Genomic DNA, 23,689 nt, shown 5'->3' with positions numbered 1-23,689 from the left:
ACTATTATTCTACGTTGTAGAAAATAGTATAAATAAAAACCCTGGAGTAGGTGTGTTAAACTTTTGACTGGTACTGTATGTATGTATTTATTTTTTAATTTACTCACAAGAATTTAGGCAATCCAGGGGGGGATTGAATGTCTCTGCTGTAACCAATAAGCTTCATCTTGACATGTAGCCACTTAACTAGCAAGTTAGCGAATCAAATTCATAGCTGGAGCCCTGAGCTGGATATAATTTATTGACACGTGTTGGATTTTTAAAAATGGTTATACTTAACCTATATACCGTAAAAGCAGTGGCGTAGCTCTCGCCACCGCAAGACAAGGGTGCCCTCAACCCAAATGGTATTGAAAATCATACCGTCAGTATTTCGAAATTCCCCGGTATACGCTATAAACGGTATATCACCCAAGCCTAGTCAACATGTAAGGACTCTTGACCAACAAGACGTGTAGATGTTAATTCAACTCGTATGATCTCATTTTACTGACCGGTGCCAAGTCATTTCATGATAATGGTGGGGATAGTAAAAACCAAGAATTCCCTATTTACTCTACCTTTTACGAGCGAGCGGTACTTAAATCCTTTTGGGAACAAACACATTCCTGCCCTCAGAACTCCCTCCTATCTATTGTGTTAATGATCCGCCTGGTCAATATGCTCAGTTCACTGCTGGTGAGTGACTTGAAGATGGTAAGCTAGAGGGTACTCTTATCCGTGCATGGCATTCTCCTTTACCACTGGCACTCATGGGATATATCAAGTTAATTTGAATTTATGTTCATTCCTAATGCCTGTATCGCAGAATAGTATTTTGTTTTTATGAGCGTTTATGTACGCTTGTTCTCACGTTGTCTTTTCGGTCTTGTTCGCTCCTTCTGTGCTGTGCACCTTCCCATTTACACCAGAGATCTGTATATAATGACGAGATGCTCATGTCTCCGCCCTAACAATGGGAGTCGTTGTCCCAAAAGCGGAAAGGCAGGTGACAATCTTAGGTTCAAAATAAGAGCATAGAAATGCATTGGGCTTATTTTGGACAGATTTTGGCGAGAGTGAAACCTCTTGCTTCGCCTCTTTCACCCAAGCCTCTCCTCCTACCACTCACAACAACAACAGATGGGATATCCCATCTTCCTCTCTGACAAACAGTTTCAACTTGCTATTTGCATTTGAGGTTTGGTCCAACAGAATGGGTCATATGGACACCAAAACACATGGGAGACATTATTTTTCTGTAATAGATGAGAAGTTTCGAACCATAACCTTCTTTTAAATGTTTCAACTCCTCATGATTTGAAACAGAGCAGACACTACTGAAACAGATGTACCAATGAACATTCTGGAAAATGAATGCTCAGTTAGTCGCGCGCGCATTATGGTACCACGTATCGCTAGCAGATTTTTAGTCAAATAAAGATTGTTATACTAGCTGTGTAGTCTGTGTTTTATAAATGTGCAATAAGCGTAAAACAATTTATGTGAGGAATTGGCAACTTGTTCTCATTCTTTAGAAACAAGGCAGGCCACTTGATTTCAACATTTGAACAAACTGGACAGGCTAGCATGCTGTTCAAACAGTTGGAGACAGACAGAAGGTTGTGTTCATAACAATACAACTGTTAGCTGAATTCAGATCCAAATTAGCCAAACTTGAAATATAAATATTAGCTGGCTACTCACTAGCACGTGGACTTGTTTATGAGAATGGTGTTAATTTTCTATAATGCCTGCTACGTTATTAGTGAATGGTAAAATTTCTAACAAAAAGGGCTTTTTTTTATAGACCAACCTGAAAGCTAGTTCAGTGATTGTTTGGGGGAAAAACAGCAGATACAACTATTTTGATAAATAATGACATTATTAGTGGGTCTTATGGTTGTGGAATGCATATACTACCATTCAAAAGTTTGGGGTCACTTAGAAATGTCCTTGTTTTTGAAAGAAAAGCACTTTATCCCCCACCATCCCTCCAAAATTGATCTGAAATATAGTGTAAACGTTGTTAATGTTGTAAATGACTATTGTAGCTGGAAACGGCTGATTTCTAATGGAGTATCTACAGGGGCGTATAGAGGCCCATTATCAGCAACCATCACTCCTGTGTTCCAATGACACGTTGTGTTAGCTAAGTACTATTTAATGAAGCTGCCAATTGAGGACTTGTGAGGTGTCTGTTTCTCAAACTAGACACAAATGTACTTGTCTTCTTGCTCAGTTGTGCACTGGGGCCTCCCACTATTTCTATTCTGAGCCAGTTAGCACTGTTTTGTGAAGGGAGTAGTACACAGTGTTGTACGAGATCTTCAGTTTCTTGGCAATTTCTCACATGGAATAGCCTTCATTTCTCAGAACTAGAATAGACTGACTAGTTTCAGAAGAAAGTTATTAGTTTCTGGCCATTTTGAGCCTGTAATCGAACCCCCAAACATTTGAACGTTGTGTACGTTCAGCCTAATTTCACAAGCTCCGAATTAGATTATTGCTGACTGTTTTTAAATGCAGTGTATTTGACCTTTTAATTGTACAACAAAGCTTATTTAGAGAAAACAAATATATATACAAATCGTGAATTGCCCATAGGTTTGAAGAATATTGAGATAGGGCTGGGCTATATGGCCTAAAACTAATTTGTGAAAGGCGTCAAAATGAAGTGGGCTGGGCATGGGGGGTGTTGGGTGATATCTCCCATCAACACAGCTTATCAACAATTTTGGCAGATCAGGGGGGGAAAAAATCACTTCAGGGCATTCCACAGCCTATATACTGGTCAATGTTTATCCAGGGCCTCGTGTGTTATCTCAGGGTGTGGATGGCCCCAATTGGCCTGACATGGGTTCCTAGGGAGGGGGTCCTGTGAGAGGGGGCCAGTAGCTGACCTGGAGGACGACACAAACAGTGTGCTGCATCTGTCCTAGGGACGACATAGCAGAGATTAGCCTAGCTTTACACTTCACGTCATTGTGTTACAGTAACAGTTCACATATTGATAGAGCTCAATAACAGTGTGAGTGAAGAGAGATACACAAATGTGTTCAGAAATTCAAGCCATTGCAAACTCCATTATCAAACACTGTTTCAGTGAAGAATGCATTACTTCTAAACTCCTGTACAAACGATGGATCGATTTATGATCACCAGTCTTTTGTCCAGGTAACGCTAAGGTTAAAGGGCGTCTCCTTGTTAGGACTAGGTCGTAAGTGTGACGTGACATCTGTTGGTTGACAGTGTTCTTCCCGTGGTTGTGAAATGGTGGATTCTTCGTTTTGGTCTTGCCCTGGCATGTGCTGCTCATCATTCTTCCCTCCTTGTTTCTCAATTCTAACAGGCTGAAGGTAGATAGCATGTCATGTGTCTGGGACAAAGTGTTTACTAGTTATTAATGAAAGATTGTTTTCCGCCAGCTTTTTTGCACCCTTCATTTTTTTAGCCTTCTATACTCCTTAGGGTGCCATCTGTAAAATGGTGGGTGTCCTATTTTAGATGAGTCATGATTTGAACTGCTTCCAGACAGTTTGAAGTGGGCACGGCACTTTAGGTTTTCTTCAAGCATGCACTTCCTGAAAACACTCCACCCTGGAGTATCTCTTAACAACACGAGGATGAGATGCGTCTTCTGCTATGTGTTGACTCGAAAGTGGAATGCTTCCTCTGGTCTTTCCTTTAAACGTCAACGATGATATTGCAAGCAGGGATGGCTTCTGTTACAATACTTAACAATTTGTTTCCACAATTGTAGCCTTACTTGCCTAGAGAGTAAAGTTATGTAAGTAGAGTTCTTTCCCTCTCAAACAGGCCTCTCAGGAGAAAAGACACTCTCCTTTTGCAATAGGAGTAATTTCGGTGACAGGTTGGCCCTTGCTGTTGGTGTTTGAATATCAGTTGAAAAAGGGGATTGACTGTCTAATCACAACTGTTGTCTTTTTCAATTATCTGGAAAGCAGAAAGATTTGCATTTGACAGTTTGGTCTTCAACCGAAGCGTCTTTCCATTTCATTTTCAGCACCAGTCTGTCTTCACCTCTAGTGGCACAATACAGAATGATTCTAGTTTACCTCACTAGTAGTGCTTGACTAGGGTATTCAGTCGACAATGCCTCAGACAGTGTGCTGGTTTGAGCTGGCCCTGCCTGGCGTGGCATGGTGGGCCACTCTGGAGCCCTGGCCTGCTATCAGAGGAGAGTTGAAGTGCTTTGTGCTACTGCCTGCAGCAGGATTTAGGTCTTTGTGTGCAACCTGAGCCTGTACAGGGGACCTGTTGTCTGAGGAAGAAAGGTCTTCTTTGTCAAGCTGCTGTAGGAGACTTCCATTCTGAACATGTCCCTTGACTGAGGCTCAAAAGACAGTTTGCAGCTGCACATATGGAGAATTAATGTTTGTTTTTCGCAAATGAATGGATTGTAAATTCGTTGAGACTGATTTTCAGACACCTGTACTCCTATCCCATTAGCTTTGTACTTAATCTGCTTGTTCTGCTTTAATGCATCTTTAAAAATAGAGGTTGTGCATTACTTAAGGAATCTCAACTTAAGTTGATGTTTTGTACCCGTCAGAGGCTGAGTATTCCGGGCCTCCCGAGTGGCGCAGCGGTCGAAGGCACTGCATCGCAGTGTTGCGGAGTCACTACAGCCTGGGGTCATAACCGTCCGTGACCGGGAATCCCATAGAGCGGCGCACAAATGGCCCTGCGTCGTCTGGGTTAGGGGAGGGTTTGCCCAGGGGTGCTTTACTTGGCTCATCTCGCTCTAGCGACTCCTTGTGTCGGGCCCGGTGCCTGCAGGCTGACCTCGGTCATCAGTTGAACTGTGTTTCCTCTGACCAGTGGTGGGAAAAGTACCTAATTGTCGTCCTTGAGTAACAGTATAGCTACCTTTTTTTTAAATAGAAAGTTACTCAAGTAAAAGTCAGCCAGTAAAATACTACATGAGTAAAAGTCAAAGTATTTGGTTTAAAATATACTTAAGTATCAAAAGTAAATATAAATAAGAAAGAAATTCCTTATATTAAGCAAAGCAGGCGGCAATGTTTTCTTGTTTCTAAAATGTATGGATAGCCAGGGGCACACTCCAGCGCTCAGAAGTTATTTACAAAAGATGCATTTGTGTTTAGTGAGTCCGCCAGGCCAGAGGCAGTAGGGATGACCAGGTGTTTTCTTGATAAGTGCTTGAATTTGACCATTTTCCTGTCCTGCTGAGTACTCAAAATGTAGTGAGTACTTTTGGGTGTCAGGGAAAATGTATGGAGTAAAAAGTACAATATATTCTTTAGGAATGTAGTGAAGTAAAAGTTGTCAAAAATATAAATGGTAAGTAGTTTTTTTGGGTATCTGTACTTTAAGTAGTACTTTACACCACTGACTCCGACACATTGTTGTAGCTGGTTTCCGGGTTAAGCGAGTAGGTGTTAAGAAGTGTGGCTTGACGGGTCATGTTTCGGAGGACACATGACTCCACCTTCGCCTCACCCACAGCCAGTTGTGGAGTTGCAGCGACGAGACCAGATCGCAATCACAAAATTGTGGAGAATAAAGGTGTAAAAAAAAAAAAATGACTAACTATAAAAACAACAACAAAGAAGCTGAGTATTCCAACCTGAAGTGCCATAATGGTTATTTGAAGGTTAGGCTTAATTACTAGGTGACAATTACGTCAAAGTTACGTTGGACCTTTTTTGTTTACTGCCTGCTATACTACCCGGAGACTACCCACTGGCTTGTTGACACGTGCACACTGTCATATTTCTGTATGCCAGATAATATAGGGCAGAACACTTCTGCTCCTTGATTTACTGTAGTCGAAATGTCTGTATTGCCGCAGGTTCCTCAGTCAGTCAATGCATTAATGCAATGGTGGGGGGGAAATATCTTCATGTTAATATTTGGAAACAGAGCACCTAGATGGGGCGTTGGATACGATATACTGCATTCCCATAGCAGCTGAGTCGGTAGTAGTCTGTTGCTGCAGCAGTCTCAACCTTCTGTACAGGCCTCGTGATAAATGGTCAACATAAACACTGAGGTTATACCATAGTCTTTTCCACACGTTTTATCTTCAAGATATCTCTTTGCGCAATCTATCGTTTTATGTCATATTGCGTAGCTTTTATTCTTACTTCAAAGAATGGCTGGGTGATCAATCAAATTAATTTGAATGCATGTTTTGGTGCGCTGTTCCAAATGCCTGTATCGCAAGATTCCTTAACATTCTCATCTGTTGCATCAGACTAATTGCTTTTTAAGGTAACTGGTTGTATGAATTTGGACTCTATCATCTCACAACTGTCCCAGAGTCTGTTTGGAATAGGCTATTTCTTTCTTGACAAGCTGACCAATAGAATAGGTCAACTTTTCTACTATAGGGGATAGTAGGTTGACAAAGGCCAGTGATTTTGCTGTCTGTTGCTCGTCTTGCTGGCTGAGAAAAATACAGTTATTCTAACATCTTCAAAGTGCACATCGTTCATCCTCGACTTGCATGTTCTGATTATATGAGTTACCCTAATCTAAATGTGATTTCTGTCATTCTGAGCACCGTAGGTGGATGCCCTAATCAGGTTACGCAACCTATGCATATGGGTACGGTCAATTTCTCAAATGTCCGGTAAATTAAAATGCTGCTGGTCAAATGTCCGGCGCCACGTTTTCCTAATTGAAACCATGTCATAGACAGACTTGAAAGCCAGATCGGTGAGTATTGCAAAAAAAGCAGGTTAAACTAATTTGATCAAATAAAATGATTAGTGGGTCTTATGGTTTTGGAAGGCTTATTTAGCCTAAATATAATTTTACAAGCCCTGAATTAATTTGATTATACCTGACTGTATACCTGACTGTATACCTGACTGAAATGCAGTGCATTGACCTTTTTTTAATTGTGCAACAAAGCTTATTTAGATCTTGAATCGCCCATAAATTAAAAAAATTAAAATGCATTATGATTTTCAGGACATATCTCCCAGCCCTATTTCAAAGGGCTTTTGAAACATTTGATTGTGTCATAGGCAGAGGTAAGGAAAGGGTTAACTCCTCTGTTCTCCGTACAGTTGGAATTGTGTTTTCTAGGTGTGGCCTAATCTGAAGAAATTTATGGAGTGGTGTGACACAGAGCTATGTTCAAACTGTGATCCACAGGTCTAACAAACAGCACACCCGGCAATCTGTATCTGCTGACATTCACATTCACCTTGACACCAATGCTATGACCACATGTTGTAGAATTATAGTAGAGAGCGGTAACACTCCCCAGTTCCAGGTGTGTTATTATCCTGTTGTAGATACTGTGTGCAGTACCGAGGTGGGTACACTGTAGTTTATCCAGTTAATTCACTGTCCAGAGAGGCTGACTAAACTATTGTACTGTGCTGCTCATTGCTGTTGAAGTCTGGGTAAACATTTGGAGTTGGGAATGAGTTAATCTTCAGAGAAAAGGAAAATGGCACTGAGTATGGATCAACAATATTGTAGTTACTCCACAATACTAACCTAATTGACATTGTGGAAAGAAGGAAAAAATATGTATCCTGTTTGCAGCAAGGCACTAAAGTAATACTGCAGTAAATGTGGCATAGCAATTACCTTTTTGTCCTGAATACAAAGTGCTATGTTTGGGCCAAATCCAATACTATAAGGACAGACGCTGGAGATGAGAAGCAGGTACAGGGAGTGAACATTTAGCCAACGGACAGCGTCTGGACAGGGGAAACATAAACGACAATAATGCTGACACAGGGAACAAACTGAGGAGCAGACAGATATATAGGGACAATCAACAAAGTAAGGGAGTCCAGGTGAGTCTAATGAGCGCTGATGCGCATAATGATGGTGACAGGTGTGCGTTATGAAGGGCAGCCTGGTGCTGGAGAGCGGTAGAAGGCATGACAGTACACCCCCACCCGGCGTCCCACCTGGGCGAGCCTGACGGGCTGGCTGAAGCGTAGAAGCCCGACGAGCCAGCTTAATCGTGGAGCCCGATGAACTGGCTGAGGCATGACGTGGATTGGGCGCCTGCCGAGGCAAGTAAACCGCTCGGGCCAACTGAGGCACCCCCAGTTCCATCGGCGACGGAACCCGGACCCAACGTCACAAACAAAAACTCCCTGATGCTTCACATATTGGTGTCAGCATTCTGTAAGGACAGACGCTGGAGATGAGAAGCAGGTACAGGGAGTGAACATTTAATAACCAACAAACAGAACAGAATACCGATAGGGGAAACTTAAATGACAATGCTGACATGGGGGACAAACTGAGGAGCAGACAGATATAGAGGGGCAATCAATAAAGTAAGGGAGGTTCAGGGGAGTCCAATGAGCGCTGATGCGCGTAGTGATGGTGACAGGTGTGCGTAATGAAGGGCAGCCTGGCGCCCTCAAGCGCTAGAGAGGGAGAGTGGGAATAGGTGTGACAAATACAACACATTACTGAATATGACTATCCATATTTTCAAGCTTAGTGGTGGCTGCATGATGTTATGGGTATTCTTGTAATCATTAAGGACCGGGGAGTTTTTCGGAATTAAATACAAATAAATGGATTGGAGCTAAGCACAGGCAAAATCGTAGAGGAAAACCTGGTTGTCTGCTTTCCACCAGACACTGGGAGATTAATTCACCTTTCAGCAGGACAATGAACTAAAACACAAGGCTAGAGTTGCTCTACACTAGAGTTGCTCACCAAGAAGACAGTGAATGTTTCTGAGGGGCCGAGTTAAATCTTGACTTGACTTAAATCCACTTGAAAATCTATGGCAATATCTGAAAATGGTTGTCTAGCAATGATCAACAACCAATTTGATAGAGCTTGAAATTATTTGAAAATAATAATTGTCAAATGTTGCACAATCCAGCTGTGGAGAGCTCTTACAGATGTACCCAGAAAGACTCACAGATGTAATTGCTGCCGATGGTGCTTCTACAAAGTATTGACTCGGGTGACTCCTTATGTAAATTAGATAGATCTGTATTTAATTTGAAATACATTTGCAAAAAGACATTTAAACATGTTTTCACATTGTCGTTATGGGGTATTGTGTGTAGCTGGTGAGATAAACATAACTTTCATATGTAGTAAGTAAAGGGTTATGAATGCTGTGTTCCAAATAAAACTACAAGTGTGCTTGCTGTAGTTCCTCAACGGCACAGCTAGGAGAGCTCAAAAAAACACCTTATAGTTGAAGACTCTTCTTTGAGTCATAAAAGTGCATTGAGATTACTGTGCACAATTTGAAAAGGTGTGTGGCCACTTGGAGACACTACCGACCCCACATTTTCCAGGAATGTTCCTATGATTTTACTCAATGTATCCAGTATATTTTCTGACTTGGTTATCAACAAATGCGGCGAAAAGTAGAGTAAATGTACAATTCTCAAATCAATAGTGTAATGTTTGGATCCAGTCTTCTGTCAGGTGAACTGTCCCCAAACAATTTGATTAGTTGGTTCTAAGCATTAAACTTTTAAGCAGTTCTTTGTTGACTGTTGCTGGTGCTATCGTCCTCCATCCTCACCGGCCTGTACCCCACCTGCCCTAAGAGCTCTCCTAGCCCCTTACACTGTCTGAATTTGTCCTGCTAGGTGACCTAAACTGGGACATGCTTAAAACAGCTGACCAAGTCCTAAAGCAATGGGACTCCCTAAATCTTTCTCAGATTATTACCAATCCCGCAAAGTATGACTCCAAATACCCAGAAAAGGCTACTCTCCTCGATGTTATCATCACAAATAATTCTGATAGGTATCAGTCCAGTGGTTTCTCTAATGACCTTAGTGATCACTATTTAACAGCCTGTGTTTGTAATAGCTGCTCAGTGAAACAACCTGTCCTGATTTGTCATTGACACTTGCTAAAAAAACTTAATGAACTGGCCTCTGTAAAATGGTATAGAATCAGCTTGAAGACTGTCGTCTGTCGAAGACGCTTGGAACTTCTTTTTAAAATATTTTCAGTGGAATTATTAACAAATACGCCCCATTCAGAAAATTAGAATTAAAAACAGGTTCAGCCCCTGGTTCGACCATGATCTTGCAGAGTTACTCCACCTCAACAATTGCATTTGGCGAAAATGCTCAGGCAAATGAGAAATAAGTGCACTCAGGCTATCCAGAAGGCCAAAGTTAGTTACTTTAACTTCTCTGGGATATGTGGGACGGGAGCGTCCCACCTCGCCAACAGCCAGTGAAATTGCAGGGCGCCAAATTCAAAACAACAGAAATCCCATAATTAAAATTCCTCAAACATACCAGTACTTTACACCATTTAAAAAATAAACTTCTTGTAAATCCAGCCACAGTATCCAATTTCAAATAGGCTTTACAGCGAAAGCACACCAAAAGTTAGGTCAGCACCTAGTTACAGAAAACCATATAGCCATTTTCCAGCCAAGGAGAGGGCTCACAAAAATCAGAAATAGCCATTTAAATTAATCACTAACCTTTTGATGATCTTCATCAGATGGCACTTACAGGACTTCATGTTACACAATAAATGTGTGTTTTGTTCGATAAAGTTAATCTTTATGTCCAAAAACCTCATTTGAAATTGGTGTGTTATGATCAGAAATGCATCGTCTCAAACAAACATCCGTTGAAAGTGCAGAGAGCCACATCAAATTACAGAAATACTCATAATAAACATTGATAAAAGATACAAGTGTTATACATGGAAATAACTTTAACTTCTCCTTAATGCAACCGCTATGTCAGATTTCAAAATGGTTTTACGGCGAAAGCACACCTTGTTCAGCGCTAGTCACAGAAAAACATCCAGCCATTTCCCAAAGAAGGAGAGGTGTCAGAAATAGCGTTATTTACTTACCTATATTCACTTACCTTTTGATGATCTTGATCGGAATGCACTCCCAGGAATCCCAGTTCCACAATAAATGTTTGTTTTGTTCGATAAAGCCCATAATTTATGTCCAAATACCTCCTTTTTGTTAGCGCGTTTAGCCCAGTAATCCAAATGCATAATGCACGATCACTTGTTCAGACGAAATGTCAAAAAGGTTCTATTACAGTTCGTAGAAACATGCCAAGGGATGTATAGAATCAATCTTTAGGATGTTTTTAACATAAATCTTCAATAATGTTCCAACCGGAGAATTCCTTTGTCTTTAGAAATGCAATGGAACACAGCAACCTTTCACGGGAGCGCGCGTGATCAGCTCATGGCACTCTGCCAGACACCTGGTTGAAACAGCTCTCATTCGCCCCCACTTCACAGTAGAAGCCTCAAACAAGGTTCTAAAGACTGTTGACCTCTAGCCTTAGGAAGTGCAATATGATCCCATAGACACTGTATATTCGATAGGCAATGACTTGAAAAACCACTAACCTCAGACTTCCCATTTCCTGGTTGGATTCTTTTCTCAGGTTTTTGCCTGCCATATGAGTTGTGTTATACTCACAGACATCATCAAACAGTTTTAGAAACTTCAGAGTGTTTTCTATCCAAATCTACTAATTATATGCTTTTGGGCCTGAGTAGCAAGCAGTTTACTTTGGGCACCTTTTTATCCAAGCTACTCAATACTGCCCCCCAGTCCCAAAGAAGTTAAGGAGCAGGGCTCTCTCTGTGGGTCCTAACCCCAAGAAGTTCTGGAAAACGGTTAAAGACCTGGAGAATAAACCCTCCTCCTCACAGCTGCCCATGCCCCTTAATGTTGATGACGTGGTTGTTACTGACAAGCACATGGCTGAGCACTTTAATCACCACTTCATTAAGTCAGGATTCCTATTTGACTCAGTTATGCCTCCTTGCCCGTCCAACATTTAATCTCCCACCCCTTCTAATGCAACTATCGACACTTCTCCCCCTTTTTCCCCAGCCCCGCTACAAAGTTTCTCCCTGCAGGCAGTCACTGAGTCCGAGGTGCTAAAGGAGCTCCTTAATTAAACTTGACCCCAAAAAAACATCTTGGTCAGATGTTTTTTAAATGTAGTTTACTTAACCTTTATTTAACTAGGCAAGTCAGTTAACCTTTCTAGCGCAGGCTCGACAACATTCCGCTGAAAAGGCAGTGTGCGAAATTCAAAAATATGTGACTTTCACACATTAACAAGTCCAATACAGCAAATGAAAGATAAACATCTTGTTAATCTACCCATCATGTCGGATTTCAAAATGCTTTACAGCAAAAGCACAACATATGATTTATGTTAGGTCAGAGTCAAGTCACAAAAACGCACACAGCCATTTTCCAACCAAAGATAGGAGTCACAAAAAGCAGAAATATAGATAAAATTAATCACTAACCTTTGATCTTCATCAGATGACACTCATAGGACATCATGTTACACAATACATGTATGTTTTGTTCGATAATGTGCATATTTATATCCAAAACTCTGTGTACATTGGCGCGTTACGTGCAGTAATGTTTTGATTCCAAAACATACAGAGTTTTTAACATAAATCATCAATAAGGTTCCAACCGGAGAATTTCATTGTCTGAAGAAAAGCATTGGAACGAGAGCAAACTCTGTCGGGAGCGCGCGTCATGAGACCGAGGCTCTCTGCCAGACCACTCACTCAAAGAGCTCTCATGGACCCCTCCTTTATAGTAGAATCCTCAAACCAGTTTCTAAAGATGGTGACGTCTAGTGGAAGCCCTAGGAAGTACAACCTCATTCATATCTGACTTTGATTTCAATAGGCACTGTTTTGAAAATTGATTTCTCACTTCCTGTTTGAATTTCTTCTCATGTTTTTGCCTGCCATATGAGTTCTGTTATACTCACAGACATCATTCAAACAGTTTTAGAAACTTCAGAGTATTTTCTATCCAATACTAATAATAATATGCATATATTAGCATCTGGGACAGAGTAGGACGCAGTTCCGTCTGGGCACACAATTCATCCAAATGTGAAAATGCTGCCCCCTATCCCAAAAAGGTTAAGAACAAATTCTTATTTACAATGATGTCCTACCCTGGCCAAACCCAGACGACACTGGGCCAATTGTGCGCCACCCTATGGGGCGGCCTGGATTCGAACCAGGTACTGCAGTGACACATCTTGCACTGAGATGCATTGTCTTAGACCACTGCGCCACTCGGGAGCCCACTTGCTTAGACCCTTTCTTCTTTAAGATTTCTGCCCCTATCATCGCCAAGCCTATCTCTGACCTTTTTTAACCGGTCTCTCCTTTCTGGGGAGATTCCCATTTCTTGGAAGGCAGCCACGTTTCCTCCTTTTATTTAACTGTTATAGGCCTATTTCTATTTTGCCCTGTTTATCAAAAGTGTTGGGAAAAACTTGTCTGTAATCAACTGACTAGGTTACTACCTCAAGAGTCAGAACATCTGCTGTCTCAGCCACTTCCTGTCACCAAGGGAGTACCCCAAGGCTCGATCCTAGGCCCTACGCTCTTCTCAATTTGCATCAACAACATAACTCAGGTAGTAGGAAGCCCTCATCCATATGATAGTCATATACTCAGCTGGCCCAGACTTTGTGTTAAATGCTTTACAACAAAGCTTTGTTAGAGTTAAACAAGCTTTCTCTGCCCTTCAGAACACCTCCAAAACAAAGGTCATGTGGTTTGGTAAAAATAATTCCCTTCTCCCCACAGGTGTGATTACTACCTCTGAGGGGTTAGAGCTTGAGGTAGTCACCTCATACAAGTACTTGGGAGTATGGATAGATGGTACACTGTCCTTCTCTCAGCACATATCAAAGCTCCAGGCTAAAGTTAAATCCAGACTTGGTTTCCTCTGTCGTAATCGCTCCTCCTTCACCCCAGCTGCCAAACTAACCCTGATTCAGATGACCATCCTACCCTTGCAAGATTACGGAGATATACAGTGCCTTGCGAAAGTATTCGGCCCCCTTGAACTTTGCGACCTTTTGCCACATTTCAGGCTTCAAACATAAAGATATAAAACTGTATTTTTTTGTGAAGAATCAACAAGTGGGACACAATCATGAAGTGGAACGACATTTATTGGATATTTCAAACTTTTTTAACAAATCAAAACTGAAAAATTGGGCGTGCAAAATTATTCAGCCCCCTTAAGTTAATACTTTGTAGCGCCACCTTTTGCTGCGATTACAGCTGTAAGTCGCTTGGGGTATGTCTCTATCAGTTTTGCACATCGAGAGACTGAAATTTTTTCCCATTCCTCCTTGCAAAACAGCTCGAGCTCAGTGAGGTTGGATGGAGAGCATTTGTGAACAGCAGTTTTCAGTTCTTTCCACAGATTCTCGATTGGATTCAGGTCTGGACTTTGACTTGGCCATTCTAACGCCTGGATATGTTTATTTTTGAACCATTCCATTGTAGATTTTGCTTTATGTTTTGGATCATTGTCTTGTTGGAAGACAAATCTCCGTCCCAGTCGCAGGTCTTTTGCAGACTCCATCAGGTTTTCTTCCAGAATGGTCCTGTATTTGACTCCATCCATCTTCCCATCAATTTTAACCATCTTCCCTGTCCCTGCTGAAGAAAAGCAGGCCGATATTCCTTATAGGACACATCACTGCACTCTATACTCCTCTGTAAGCTGATCATCTCTGTATACGCGTCGCAAGACCTACTAGTTGATGCTTATTTCTAAAACCTGCTTAGGGCATAGTGAGGCCTATCTCAGATATCTACTGCAGCCCTCATCCTCCACATACAACACCCGTTCTGCCAGTCACATTCTTTTAAAGGACCCAAAGCGCACATTCCTGGGTCGCTCGTCTTTTAAGTTGGCTGCAGCTTGCGACTGGAACGAGCTGCAACAAACACTCAAACTGGACAGTTTTATTTCAATCTCTTCATTGAAAGACTCAATCATGGACACTCTCACTGACAGTTGTGGCTGCTTTTCATGATGTATTGTTGTCTCTACCTTCTTGCCCTCTGTGCTGTTGTCTGTGCCCAGTAATGTTTTGTGCTGCTACCATGTTGTTGTTGTGTTGCTACCATGCTGTGTTGTCATGTGTTGCTTTCTTGCTATGTTGTCTTAGGTCTGTTATGTAGTGTTATCGTGATGTGTGTGTTGTCCTATATTTATATTTTATTTTTGTCATTTTTAATCCCAACCCCCGTTCCGCAGGAGGCCTTTTGCCTTTTGGTAGGCCGTCATTGTAAAAAATAATTTGTTCTTAACTGGTCTAGTTAAATAACAACTGTTTTGTCCTAAACTTTGGTCTAATAATTTTCCCATAATCTCCAAACTGTTGCCTTTCCATTATTTTCAGGTTTTTTCCTTAAGAAACATTTACATTTAGCCTATCCATATAGGCCAATTCCCACATGTGTAAAGGGTTCAAATAAATAATTGTTAAACATTTACTTTTTTGCACAGATGCGCATTTAGATTTTGGCAAATAAGCCGTTTTTCTACTTACCCTGAATCAGATGAACTCATGGGTATCATTTTTATGTCTGCGCGCAGTTTGTAGGAAGTTGCTAACTAGTGTTAGCGCAATGACTGGAAGTCTATGCGAGCAGCTAGCAAGTCTATGGGAGCAGCTATTATAGATGTCCAGTCATTGCGCTAACGCTAGTTAGCAGTGGTTCACAAAACTCATTTGAACTTCCTTAATTCAAACTGCTCATGGAGACAAATTGTATCAATGAGTTCATCTGACTCTGGGTAAGTATACGAAGGGCTTGATTGCCAAAATATTGCACTATCCCTTTAAATCAGTGACAAGTTACAATGTATATTTGTTGCAAACAGAATTAGCAGTGGCGCTAATCAGAGACGTGAATCAGTTATATCTCAGATGGTGTCAACATAAATATGTTTACTTTTTTTTAAAGTCACCAGAAATGACTTTCTCAGTCGTTCTACAGAAAGAAACATTATGTTGTGGCATGCCCTTTGTCCTGCTCGATTTCCTGTGTGTGAATCCTGGAAAGTGGAGAGAAGTGAACGTAGATACCATTCGACCCTACTACTCTAGTCATGGACACTCAAGGAGGGACGGCTCCTGTACATCCCCCTCCACAAAATTGTATACTTTAATTTCCTGTCTCTGTTTCGTTCTCTTTGGTTGCCAGAGGAATGTGTCTGACACACTCCACCAACGTTCCCTCGAAGCTGTGCGCGCAGTAGCCCTGAGACTGCCGCGCAAAGCTTACAAGAAATATCAGCCCACGGAGAGACTAACGAGATTGAACTTCACTCAACTTTCTCGCGTTTTCCCCGTTAACACTATCGACATTTCCCTTTACCGTGGCAATTGGGATCGAATCAATGCAATATTACCCACTTTCAATACGACATACCGAAACAAAACAAATTATGCAAGAGAGTTTGTTGTAGGCAGAACGAATCGAAGTAGGATTTTATTGGGCACGACAATCAGAGCTGCCGTAGGCCTAAATGTAAATCAACCATTGCCATATATGGATCTGTGCCATTTACTTTGAACTGGACTGTGTTTACAGCTGTGGTCGTGATAGAGATGAGCTTGTTTTGTGATCAAAGCAAGAGCTGCATGTAGTCACGTGTGGACATTTTGTTAATATATTTTGCTAGTTAGTGAGTTATTAGCCCAGTTATAGATACTTTGTAGTCAGCAATAAGGGAGTGATTGCTTCCTACAAGAGCACAAAATGTGTACATCTCTAGACGTCTTTGAAAAGCGAGTCAGGTAAAGAGCTTTTTTTTGTCTTAAAGGCAGTGTTGTATTTTTAGACTGGCTTAAATAAGCTAAGTAGCCAGTAGGCAGAGGGTAGCATAATGTGTCTGATTCTCTGTAATAATGGTATGGGAATAATAATGAATTTAATTTTGTAAAGTGGTTTCTTGCATCTAGCAACACAAATGTTTTCAGGCATCTCCTTGTCTGAAGGACAAGTGGATAAACAGGTTAATGTCAAGCCCTGCATGTTTTTTTTCCTTCTCCAAAGTCCCATGGAATGCCTACGTTGAACTCAACACATTCTCTGCTACTTTAGGCGTGATAGTGTGAGTGATAGAACAGAGTGATAGAACAGCTATTTCCATGTTTAAAATGTTGTGGGATACATCATTTTCTTCATTGTTTTTGATGGTCGGCAACTCTGGTAGGCCTACATTATGGTCAAATAGCCACAGTAGTCTACCTGGCCACTGCTTAAACTGTAACTTAAAGCAGGTTCAGCCTCAGTGTTCACAGTAAACACATGCTGGAATTTGCACAGAATTTTCATAATGTTCAAGTTTGCGCTCAGCAGACCTGAAATTTGCTCAGTGACGAAAATATTTCGAGGGAACATTGCACTCCACCCCTTACCCAGCCAACAGAGAAGCCAGAGAGGTGAGGAGAGGGAGGCCCGGCCTGCCAGGATCTGAGCTCCCTCCAGACACCTGGGCTGGAGACTGGAGGGATGGGCCTGAATACTAATACAGCTGCCTCAATGCTGCCTTTTCGCTCTTTGGCACAGGGAGACTCCGACTAGTCTGGGGCTGATTGTGATTGCCTCATAATGCGTTTCATTGTGTGATTTTAAAAGTAAGTACATCAATAACTGTTGTTTTCATTTAGCTGGTTGACAGAAGATGAAGTGGTATCGGAGAGTTTTTAACAGCTGCCCATAGCAGGGCACGAGAGGTGCCTGTTAATCTGAGTCTGTGGGCCGTTTAGATGCAAACCTGTTCAACCTGTCTTTACTCCACGCTCCTTTGAATATGATTCCAAAATGGAACCCAGCCGCATTCTATCCATATCACCAAACACAAGGTTAGGGTATGGCCTCTTTCTCACAATTAAACAGTCAGTCACTTGCTTTTCCAGAGTGATTCATTGTTTATTTCTTCAAATGTAGAGTTGAAAAGGAGGCCTATTTGACAGATATTTTTTGTTGTTGAACCAATGTCTATTTTTTTAAAAATCTGGTCTCATCTTTTTGTAGAGCGTGCTAGCAGGAAGTATTGAACCCATTCCATTCCGTGCTCTGTTTATTCAGGACTGAATAACTTGGCTGCATGCTTTCTTTCCTAATTACTGTATGATCTGCACCAGGCCCCTGCCCTGCTCCCACAGCATGTTTTCATTTGTTGTCTTTGTAGAGCTGCTTACATTATGTGCTCGTCCCGATCCAGCGCTCGGCGCTCGCTTTGCTGCCCTTGCGTAGCTCGGGCTTCTCTGGTTAGCTTCCCTCCCAGCTGCTGACTCATTTCCCACAGTGGTATGTTTTGGGGGGAAGGGATAACGGGAGAGGGGGAAAATATATGTGTGTGTGTGTACAGCAGGCAGGCCTCTGTGGTGGTTGAAGGTGGATGAAGTGTAATTGTCAAGCCAGGCGTGCTGGGAGACAGGCTTTCACAAGCCATGGAGAAACAGAAAATATGAAGCAGATGGCACTACGGTTTACCAAGCCACATCACAGCTTCTGTCACTCTATTAAAGATTTAGTGGCACAAAATTACAAAAAATAAAATGCCACATTAATTGCCAAGCTTTCAGCTCAGTAGTCAAAGAGAATACTATGCGCTTGACCGATTTTGATCTGAATCTGCTTGTCCTTGCCCTCCAGAATGGAACAAATTGCAACTCTTACCTGGCCAACCACCAGGCCTGCACACAGAGATAAAGGTAAATGGGTGTTTCACATGGTAACTGGAGATTGGTGATCACAACAGCAAGCTGTTTTTTAGGGGGGGGGTAATAAAGACATTGATTCCAGAGTCTCTATCTTGTGTGGAAGACAGTGCTTGAGTGATTAGGTTTCGGCAACAGAGAAAGGAACATTGTTCCGAATAGCTGGAGTATTCCATGGCAACAGGAAAATGGAACAAAAGAAGTGAGAGGGGAGAAGCCAAGCAAAACCACTGCAGCACTACTGCAGAGTCCAACTGAGGCCTGGGATGCATCAGTGTGTTCCCGCCGTTCTACAATTTACATTTTCTATTAACGTTTCTCCACTTAATTACTGTACACCCCCAAAACCAGGCCTTTTTTATCCTTAATGACTTTTGTCTGCTTCGGTTTTATTGATTCTTTAAAAAAAAAATTAACTGGCTATTAAATCCCAAACCAATCTAATTCGGTTGTTCACATAGACTTTTTCTAGAGCACACTGTTCTCAGCCTTAGTAAATGTGTGCGTGTCAGATAATCCAAGGACTGGTGTGCTCCGACTAAACTATTTTCATTTGAAATGGCAGAGAGCACTTGTACTATACATCCTGAATTAATTGGCAGATTCACTCATCTCAATCCCAAGTGAGATGGCATTGCTTGTGTCCAAGCTTAAGCAATGTCTGTCCAGCTAGGAGAATAAAGCCAAAGCAGGGGATGCAGGCAGGGGAAATGGTGTTCAACTATGAGATTATACCCACGGACACGGTCAAAATCTACATCTACCTCTAGTAAAATGAGGGCCATTCTTCCCTTCCACAAAATTGCAATAGTGTGTACAAACTACAAACCCTTTTGGATTGTAATCTGTTTACATGGGACTGTGCTTGTGAGAACCCATAGCGGTCTACACGGAGACGGATGGTCGGTCGTCTCCTACTCCCGCTGAGCTCCTGCCAGGTTCCTCAAGTCCTGACATGCTCCATCACCCAGACCTCAGACTGGGCTTCTCAGAGTGGAAATGTTTACTGGATTACATCATGCAGGCTTCACACTACTCCTCCATCCAAGCTTCCAAAGGGATCTACTTCTAATCATGTAGCTTTCCTCAGTCACTCTCTGCCTACCTCGGCAGACAGCAAACCTCTGCCTTTTTCTGAGGGCTGGCTTGTGTTGTTTCCTGGACCGTACTTCCTTACCACTCGCAACATTTGGGGAGAACTTGGAGATCACAACTGCCATGAACCGCCATGAAGGGAGAGGATTCGTCTCCCTCAGTTAGACATGTATTTTCTACATTGTAGAATAATAGCGAAGACATCAATACCATGAAATAACACACATGGCATCATGTAATAACCAAACAAGTGTTAATAAACAAATCAAAAATATATTTTATATTTGAGATTCTTCAAAGTAGCCACCCTTTGCTTTGATGACAGCTTTGCACACTCTTGGCATTCTCTCAACCAGCTTCATGAGGTAGTCACCTGGAATTCATTTCAATTAAAAGTTCATTTGTGGAATTTCTTTCCTTAATGCGTTTGAGCCAATAATTTGTGTTGTGACAAGGTATGGGTGGTATACAGAAGAGCCCTATTTGGTTAAAGACCAAGTCCATTTTATGGCAAGACCAGCTCAAATAAGCAAAGAGAAACTACAGTCCATTCCTTTAAGACATGAAGGTCAGTCTGTCCGGAAAATGTCAAGAACTTTGAAAGTTTCTTCAAGTGCAGTCGCCAAAACCATCAAGTGCTATGATGAAACTGGCTCTCATGAGGACCTTCACAGGAAAGGAAGACCCAGAGTCACCCAGAGACACCAATAAGAAGAAGAGTCTTACTTGGGCCAAAAAACACAAGTAATGGACATTAGACCGGTGGAAATCTGTCCTTTGGTCTGAGTCCAAATTTAGATTTTTGGTTCCAACCTCCATGTCTTTGTGAGACGCAGAGTAGGTGAACGGATGATCTCTGCTAGAGGTCGACCGATTATGATTTTTCAAGGCCGATACCGATTATTGGAGGACACACACAAAAAAAGCCGATACCGATAAATCGGACGATTTTTATATATATATTCGGAATAATGACGATTACAAAAATACAGAATGAACAATGAACACTTTTTAACTTAATACATCAATAAAAACTGTTTAGTCTCATAAATAATGAAACATGTTCAATTCGGTTTAAATAATGGAAAAACAGTGTTGGAGAAGAAAGTAAAAGTGCAATATGTGCCATGTAAAAAAGCTAACTTTTAAGTTCCTTGCTCAGAACATGAGAACATATGAAAGCTGGTGGTTCCTTTGAACATGAGTCTTCAATATTTCCAGTTAAGAAGTTTTAGGTTGTAGTTATTATAGAAATTATGACGCGTCAACTATTTCTCTCTATACCATTTGTATTTCATATATCTTTGACTATTGCATGTTCTTATAGGCACTTTAGCATTGCCAGCTTAATCGCGGGAGTTGATAGGCTTGAAGTCATAAACAGAGCTGTGCTTCAAGCATTGCTAAGAGTTGCTGGCAAACGCAGTAAAGTGCTGTTTGAATGAATGCTTACGAGCCTGCTGCTGCCTACCACCGCTCAGTCAGACTGGTCTGTCAAATATCAAATCATAGACTTAATTATAATAAACACTCAGAAATACGGGCCTTTGGTCATCAATATGGTCAAATCAGGAAACTATAACTGCGTAAACAAAATGTTTATTCTTTCAGTGAAATATGGAACCGTTTTATCGAACGGGTGGCAACCCTAACTCTAAATATTGCTGTTACATTGCACAACCTTCAATGTCATGTCATAATTATGTCAAATTCGGGCAAATTAATTACGGTCTTTGTTAGGAAGAAATGGTCTATACACAGTTCACAATGAGCCCGGCGGCCCAAACTGCTGCATATGCCCTGACTCTGCTTGCACAGAACGCAAGAGCGTGACACAATTTCTCTAGTTAATATTGCCTGCTTAACATGCATTTCTTTTAACTAAATATGCAGGTTTAAAAATATATACTTCTGTGTACTGATTTTAAGAAAGGCATTGATGTTTATGGTTAGGTACATTTTGTGCAACAGGTGTGCTTTTTTTGCGAATGTTTTTGTTAAATCGTCACCCGTTTGGCGAAGTTGAGGTAGGCTGTGATTTGTTGATAAATTAACAGGCACTGCTTTGATTATATGCAATGCAGGACAAGCTAGTTAAACTAGTAATATCATCAACCATGTGTAGTTATGTGAATATTAATTGTTTTTTTTTATATGATAAGTTTAATGCTAGCTAGCAACTTACCTTGGCTCCTTGCAGCCACAAGGAGTCCTTTTGATGCTGCACTCGCGTAACAGGTGGTCAGCCTGCCACATAGTCTCCTCGTGGATTGCAATGTAATCGGCCATAATCGGCGTCCAAATAATCTTTGCATGTGTGGTTCCCACTGTGAAGCATGGAGGATGAGGTGTGGGGGTGTTTTGCTGGTGACACTGATGACACTCCCTGTGATGTTTTTAAAATTGAAGGCACACTTAACCAGCATGGCTACCACAGTATTCTGCAGTGATACGCCATTCCATCTGGTTTGCGTTTAGTGGGACTGTCATTTGTTTTTCAACACACCTCCAGGCTGTGTATGTGCTATTTGACCAAGAAGAAGAGTGATGGAGTGCTGCATCAGATGACCTGGCCTCCACAATCACCCAACCTCAATACAATTGAGATGGTTTGCGTGCTCTGGGCAGGTCATGGTTTGTGTGCTGAGTTGGAGCGCAGAGTGAAGGAAAAGCAGCCAACAAGTGCTCAGCATATGTGGAAACTCCTTCGAACTATTGCTCAGAACTGTGTGAGAAAATTCCCGTTAGTAGATAGCAGGCTAGGATACATCTATCCTCTGGAGAATGAAAGAGCCAGTTTTGTGTCTGTCTTTGGTGTTCGCTACTATACTGAACAAAAATATAAACGCACCATGTAAAGTGTTGGTCCCATATTTCATGAGCTGAAATAAAAGATCCCTGAAATGTTCCATACGCACACAAAGCTTATTTCTCTCAAATGTTTACATAATCCCTGTTAGTAAGCATTTCTCCTTTGCCAGGATAATGGGGGGGGGGGGGGGGGGTGCTAAGAAGTATTTCTGTATGTAATAATGCCATTTTGTGAGGGGAAAAAACGTATTCTGATTGGCTAGGTCTGGCTCCCAAGTAGATGGGCCTGGCTCTCAAGTGGGTGGACCTATGCCCTCCCAGGCCCACCCATGGCTGCGCCCCTGCCCAGTTATGTGAAATCTATAGATTAGGACCTAATGAATGTATTTCAATTTACTTATTTCCTTCTATGAACTGTAACTCAGCAAAATCTTTGAAATTGTTGCGTTTTATATTTTTGTTCAATATAGTGCGTGCTCTGACTAACATTGGGCCTCACTTTTCTGAGCTCGTCATTGGGTTGTAATAACACAGTGGGTCATGTCTAAGACTCTGTAGTGACAATAGGTAACAACTACCCTGTCCATGTATGGAGATTGCTGTTGTTACAGTGAGGTCACACTTGAAGCTGACCCCATGCCTTAAAAATTAGGGAGAACAGAACAACTCTGGACTAGAGTTTGTTCCCTTGGCTTTGCAGTTGTAGACTTCGCATTCCAACTCTTTTAAACCTTGACATATCTTCCCTTTCCTCCGTTTCCTGTAGCTAGCAACACATTTAGTTTTGAGTGAGTTTCCTGCAGTTCTTGACATAGGATGTCCGAAGAATATCAAAGCTGAAGACTAATGTGTGGTCCGATCTATTCCATCCCCACCATCAGTAGAGCTCCCTTCTCTCGGAGCAGATCTGAGATCATCTGAAAAAAGAAGCTTTGAAATCTCAGCTGGCTGTGCTGCTTGCTCTGGCTCTCTGTCTCTTTGGCTGGATATCACATTGTGACTGAGGAGAGGACACCATGCAGACCTGGGAGCCCACAGCCCAAGCTGTTTTAGATACCTTTCTTACTACATCCTGGTAACGTCGTCACTGTAGATGGTTCTAAGAGTGTTTCACAAATTCGATTATGGAAGGCGGCCTTGCCAGCTGACTAATACACGCGGTATGCCGGGCTAAATGAACTGTGTGATGTTTGATTTAATCACAGATATGGCGGGATAACGCCCACCTGCAATGAAAGCTGACAGAGGGCAGGAGATTG

At 41.7% G+C, this 23,689-nt stretch overlaps 1 protein-coding gene across 2 annotated transcripts in view; it reads left to right on the top strand.

Annotated features, from left to right (window-relative positions):
• LOC115109108 (neurabin-1-like) overlaps positions 1 to 23,689 on the top strand; it is a 46,145-nt gene that overhangs the window by 5,567 nt on the left and 16,889 nt on the right. The gene's annotated exons all lie outside the window — the stretch shown is intronic.

This window comes from Oncorhynchus nerka, linkage group LG3, assembly GCF_034236695.1.
Source record: "Oncorhynchus nerka isolate Pitt River linkage group LG3, Oner_Uvic_2.0, whole genome shotgun sequence".
Lineage (NCBI taxonomy): Eukaryota > Metazoa > Chordata > Actinopteri > Salmoniformes > Salmonidae > Oncorhynchus > Oncorhynchus nerka.
This window is presented reverse-complemented; position numbering and strand designations above follow the sequence as displayed.